Below are 6,769 nucleotides of genomic sequence, written 5' to 3'. Positions count from 1 at the left end.
AAAATCATTGCAGAGATTTCTCATTTTTCCCAGCTAGGAGATGAGACCATTCATGATGCCTGGGAAAGATTTCGTGAGCTGCTCAGGAAATGCCCACAACATGGTTTCACAGAGGATCAGCAAATCATTCACTTTTATAATGGTTTGACTGGTCTAACAAAGAGTATGGTGGATGCTACTGCAGGTGGATGTCTTCTCCATAGAAATACAAAGGAGGCGTATCGTGTGATAGAAGAGATGGCCTCCAACAGTTACCAATGGCCGAATGACAGAAATTCCACGAGAAGAATTGCAGCTGTGAATGAGGAGAGAGATGATTTTAAGGAGAAATATGAAGCTCTTCAAAAGCAGTATGAGTTGGAGAGAAAGACACTGCTAGCTAAAATTCCTCAGCAGCCGAGTTTACCTGATGTGTCACAGTTGGAAGATGCTAATTACATCCAGCGACAGTACCAATTCAATAGACCAAACTATTAAGGACATCAGGGCGGAAATCCACCGTATCATCTAAATAATAGGAATCATCCAAATTTTTCCTATTCAAATCCCAACAATGCTTTGCAGCCTCCACCTGGATTTTCTGTTTCTAGTGGGGGAGTCATCAATGAGCCAAAGAAAGATTCAATAGAGGAAATGATGAAGCAAGTTTTGGTGAAGGTCACCGGGATGGAGACAAACTCGGCAAACTTGGGAACCAAAATGTTCAACATGGAGCAAAACTTTTCAGCACTGTCCAAACAAGTGCAAATGTTAGAGAATCAAGTTGGTCCGAATCTTGCTACCAGGAGGCAGTAAAGCCTTAGGTTGTAAGTGAGTATACAAGATAATGACAGGCCCGAATGAGCAAGGTCGTAGCTTTCGAAGCTAGACTGGTGACGAAAGGTTATGCCCAGTGTAAGGGTATAGGTTATGATGATATTTTCGCCAGTGTCATGCTCAGAACATTCGGATCATTTTACCCATAGCAGCTCACTTAAACCATCGAGGTCTGGCAAATGGATGTCATATATATTACCTTGAAAAAGGTAAGGACAACCATGTGCAACAACCTGAAGGTTACGTGAGGGAGGGAGAGAAGCATCTCGTGTCAATCGCTCTCGTGTCATCGGTGATGTGGTTTATCTTGCATTTTATGTAGATAATTGAAGGAATATTAAATTGAATTAACGTTCTGTTTGCCCAATGATCGTTTCTTGGATTATTATTAATTTATCATATAACGATTAATCTTAAACATGCACCTATGAATTTAACAGCTGCACATAGGTGTTAGGAATTACTTACTTGTGAAGCGAATGCAGAGGTCGTTGATGATCGTGTCGAAAGACTCCAGTCTTGATCTTCTGAACTGTATCCCGCTCAGCTTTCACCGTTGGATGGACAACGAGCTATGAAAGTCCCAAGCTAGAAATCTCCTACACGTTCCTGCGCCTCCTACAGCTCTCAAAACCCTAATAATTATCAGTGTGTGTTTCTTGAGAGCTGACAGTTGTATTTATAATACAGAACAAACAGGGGGCGCCAGTTTTGGTGTGTGGGGCGATTTCTAGCCCTACTTGGGCTAGGAGACAGTGGGCCAGTCCAGGGACCAGATACAAGGAATAAAGATGGGCCTCAAATAAATTAATTTATCTATGGTCAGCCCAGACCATAATTAATACTCAAACCCATCTATCAATCACATACTAAAGTTGTGAGGTTATAACACATTCTTTAACAAATATCTGATAATTCGCATAATGCTTAATGACTTCACCATGTGGTTAAATCTCTCAAGAGAACCGAATTTGGTTAAGTACATTTATCTCGGAAAAGTATTACATCTATTTACATATATAAACATATATATATACTCCATTAGCCTTTTTATGAATTACTAAGGTGTATAGTTATCACCATTAACACATGCAATTTACTAGATCAAAGTAGGTGTAATTAGTGAAAGACCATACTTGACTTCATATACTCTGTCCCAACTTCAAGTAATAAACTGCTTTACCTCGGAACTCTCCTGGGTTTGGGACTCATGTCATTTGAAACCTCTTAACGTCTAGTTTCATTTAAAAAAAAGTAGGTTGCAAAAATCTATGTGGTTTAGGAGATATGATCATTTTCCTACAGTCTACCATATTCGACAGTTTTGTGCAACTGAAAGTTTTGATTTTAGAAAAATAGTAGATCTTGTCAAAAAGACTTAAACTTTTATGGGTAGCTATCTAACATGTTCATCTTGTTCATATAAAAATATAGAAACCATAAACTCATGAAAAACTACTGGAAAAGTGATTCTAGTATCTGTTTCTTTCACACTTTCGGTAGACAGTTGCAGTTGGAGACTCATAATTTAAAAGGTTATCAGACGATGTTCAAATGATCTCAAATTTTACATGAACGTTCCTAACACTTATATATGTTCACCATAAAATTGTCAAGATTTTTGGGTATCAAAAACCCCGTCGAAAACAATCAAGTCAGTAGCTTAAAAGCTAGCCAATTAACTCATCAACTAGTCCATCCTAAACGTATAGCCAAGCATACTCTATTTTCTTGTCAACCCAATTCATCATAATCATTATCAAACATTTCTAATCATCATTTTAATCCATCAACAATCATAACTTCAATCTCATAGGCTCATTTCATACTCAAATCCTCACTCTCTTCATGAATCTTATCTTCCAATCATCACACAACCTAACACCTTTATATACCATATCTTAAAATCAAATCATGCTTTTCATTCAATGACCAACAAATAACATCTTAATAGCATGCATATACTTTCCATCTTAAAGTTAGAAGACGACAAAAATTTTAGAAGACTTCCAACCCTAGTAATCTTCGAAAATTACCAATCTTGGATTAAGAGTTGTTTTCATGCTTTGATCCTCCATTTTCATGCTCATAAAGCTTAGATATAAGTAAATTCATGTGCTTAGAAGCTTACTCTTATAATCTGTAACGAAAAGTATAATTCCACCTTCTTGATTCCTAGCTCGAACCTTCAACCCAGATTTTGTTCTATGGATATACAAGTGTTTTCAGCTAGATTTAATCGGTGGTTATGGAATACACGTAGCTTACGAAGCTTTTTACCAGCTCATCAATGGCGTTGGTAATGACAGTCGAGAGAGGAGAGAGAGGAGAGAGAGGAAAGGGACGTCTGTTATGGGGGATGAAAGAGAAAGGTGTTATACATATATATATATAACCCCATTTACTTAGCCATCAAGTATTGGATAAATAACACATGCTTAATTATCCACTTGCATAAAATATCTTATCCGATAACTATGCTTATCCACTTGCTTTGACTTCTCTCTCTCTAAAGTTAGTTCCGCACCAGAGCAGAGAAATGGTGATTTCTCTACCAATGCAGAGGAAAGGTGATTTCTCTACCAAGTAGAGGAATGGTGATTTCTCTACCAAATGATTTCTCTACCAATGCAGAGGAATGGTGATTTCTCTACCAAATGATTTCTCTACCAATGCAGAGGAATGATGATTTCTCTACCAAATGATTTCTCTACCAATGATTTCTCTACCAATGGTTTCTCTACCAATGTAGAGGAATGGTGGTTTCTCTACCAAATGATTTCTCTACCAATGCAGAGGAATGGTGATTTCTCTACCAAATGATTTCTCTACCAATGCAGAGGAATGGTGATTTCTCTACCAATGGTTTCTCTACCAATGTAGAGGAATGGTGATTTCTCTACCAAATGATTTCTCTACCAATGCAGAGGAATGGTGATTTCTCTACCAAATGATTTCTCTACCAATGCAGAGGTATGATGATTTCTCTATCAATGATTTCTCTACCAATGGTTTCTCTACCAATGTAGAGGAATGGTGATTTCTCTACCAAATGATTTCTCTACCAATGCAGAGGAATGGTGATTTCTCTACCAAATGATTTCTCTACCAATGCAGAGGAATGGTGATTTCTCTACCAATGGTTTCTCTACCAATGTAGAGGAATGGTGATTTCTCTACCAATGATTTCTCTACCAATATAGAGGAATGGAGATTTCTCTACCACATGATTTCTCTACCAATGCAGAGGAATGGTGATTTCTCTACCAATGATTTCTCTACCAATGGTTTCTCTACCAATGTAGAGGAATGGTGATTTCTCTACCAATGCAAGAAAAGAAAATTTTTAACTATATCAAAGTTCAACCCAACGTCTCTATACATCCTTACTTCCTCAAAGTATTTCATTCACTAATCCCATCATCGAAAATATAATAGCTCAACCATTAGAAATCTCATCTCATCAATAACTTATTTTTATATCTCAGTACTCTTAAAACATAAGGTACTTATAATAAGGAAAAAAATGCGGGGTGTTACAGCCAAAGTGGACGGCCCTACCGGCGGCGTGAAGAAGCCGACGGCAAAGGGAAAGTGCTTCAAGTGCGGCAAGACTGGGCATTGGAAGAAAGATTGTCCGATGCTCAAGGCAAAGGGACAAGGTACGTCACAAGTTTTAGTAACTGAGACATGTTTAGTTTCGTTTTCTACTCATTCATGGGTAGTGGATACGGGGGCAACTGATCATGTTTGTTACACCTTGCAGGGCTTCAAGCCAACAAGGCAGCTGGAAAGTGATGAGATCACCATCTCCATGGGCAATGCGTCGAAGGTCGCAGCTGTTGCTATTGGAGATTTATCTTTATGTTTCAGTGATGACATTTTAGTTTTGAGAGATATTTTATATGTGCCGGATTTTCGGCGGAACATAATTTCTGTTTCAAAATTATTTTTGGATGGATATTCTGTTACTTTTGATAGGGGTGTCTCTATCATGAAAAATAACATGACTATTTGCTCCGGAATTTTGAACAACTCTTTCTGTACTATTACATGTCCAATTAAAAATTCTGTCCATGTTGCATCTACATCACAAATCTGTCATAATCCGAATAAGAGGAAATATTATTCTCATGAACAATATACGCATGCGTGGAACCTAAGGTTAGGCCACATCAATCTAAATAGGATCCAAAGGCTCGTTTCAAATGGAATCTTGAAAGACTTTCAAAGTGTTCCATTTAGAACCTGCGAATCATGTATAGAAGGAAGGATGACGGCAAGGCCTTTTAAGGCTAAGGGGAATAGGGCCTCGCATGTGTTAGAATTGATTCACTCTGACTTGTGTGGACCGATGTCCACAAAGCTCGTGGAGGGTATGAGTATTTCGTCATTTTCATTGACGATTACTCAAGATATGGGTAAATTTACCTACTTCAACGCAAGTCTGAATGCTTTGAGAAATTCAAAGAATTCAAGGCGGAAGTGGAGAAGAGATTGGGTAAATCTATCAAGTCATTGCGGTCTGATCGCGGTGGCGAATACCTCGGAAATGAGTTTCTGCAATACTTGTCAGATTCTGGGATTACATCCCAATTGACTGCACCTGGTACTCCCCAACAGAATGGTGTAGCGCAGAGAAGAAATAGAACTATTTTGGAAATGGTGCAATCGATGATGAGTTATGCATCGTTGCCTATTCGTTTTGGGGATATGCCTTGGAAAGAGCGGCTTACATGCTGAATCTAGTACCATCCAAATCTGTGCCTAAGACTCCCATTGAACTATGGTCAGGGCGAAAATCTAGCTTGAGTCATGTGAGGATATGGGGTTGTCCTGCATACGTGCTTGACAAAGAGGCAAAGAAATTAGATCCTAGATGCGAACTAATGATGTTTGTAGGATATCCAAAAGAAACGAAAGGTGCTTATTTCTATAATCCTAAGGATAAGAAAGTGGTTGTTAGCACCAACGCATGATTCTTGGAACAGGATTATATAGATAAACACAAGTCTAAGTCCGAGATTGTCCTTCAAGAAATCGAAGGCAACGGACAGGGAATTCCATCACCCCAGCCAAGTGTGCAAGTGAATGCACCACAGGATACTGCACAAACCATTGTCACAGCTGTACCACCACCGCTTCGTTGTAGTGGAAGGGTTATAATTCAACCCGATGGATTTATGTTCTTGGGAGAGTCTTCGGATCTTCTTCCTCTTGATGAACAAAAGGATGTCGACCCTGATAACTTTAGACAAGTGATTGAAGATCTGGATGCAGATTCTTGGTACGACGCCATGGTTTCTGAAATAGAATCCATGACTGCTATGGATGTATACGAGAAAACTGAACTACCAGATGGCTTCGAAGCTATAGGTAGTAGGTGGGTATACAAGAGAAAGCGAGATTCGGATGGCGAAGTCGCAGCTTTTAAAGCTAGACTGGTGGCGAAAGGTTATACCCAGGAACATGGTATAGATTACGATGAAACCTTTTCGCCGGTTGCCATGCTTAAATCTATCCGAATACTCCTTGCCATAGCAGCCCACATGAACCTTGAGGTTTGGCAAATGGATGTCAAAACCGCTTTTCTAAACGGTTTCCTTGAAGAAGGAAGGGACATCTATATGCAGCGAAGAGCATCTTGTATGGAAACTAAAGAAGTCCATTTATGGACTTAAGCAAGCTTCAAGGTCATGGAACAAGCGTTTTGACGAGGTCATTAAATCCTATGGATTTACTCGTTGTGAAAACGAAAGTTGCGTGTACCGGTTAGATGTCAATGGTGACGTGGTTTTCCTTGCACTTTATGTAGATGATATCCTCCTCATTGGCAACAATGTTGAGCTATTATCGGACATAAAGAAGTGGTTATCCGAACAGTTTCAAGCGTCCTACATTGATACTGTGATTGCTCGTTTTAGCATGCAAACTGCCAAGAAAGGCTGGCTAC

General features: G+C 39.1%; 1 non-coding gene across 1 annotated transcript; it reads right to left on the bottom strand.

Moving 5' to 3' along the window:
* On the bottom strand, nucleotides 1-107 carry LOC130996474 (small nucleolar RNA R71). Its single transcript, XR_009092644.1, has one exon. It is a non-coding gene; the product is annotated as a small nucleolar RNA R71 (small nucleolar RNA).
* Nucleotides 108-6,769: the final 6,662 nt, after the last annotated feature.

This window comes from Salvia miltiorrhiza, chromosome 7 (genome assembly GCF_028751815.1).
Source record: "Salvia miltiorrhiza cultivar Shanhuang (shh) chromosome 7, IMPLAD_Smil_shh, whole genome shotgun sequence".
Classification (NCBI taxonomy): domain Eukaryota; kingdom Viridiplantae; phylum Streptophyta; class Magnoliopsida; order Lamiales; family Lamiaceae; genus Salvia; species Salvia miltiorrhiza.
Note: the sequence above shows the minus strand (reverse complement) of the source record. Positions and strands in the feature narration are given on the sequence as shown.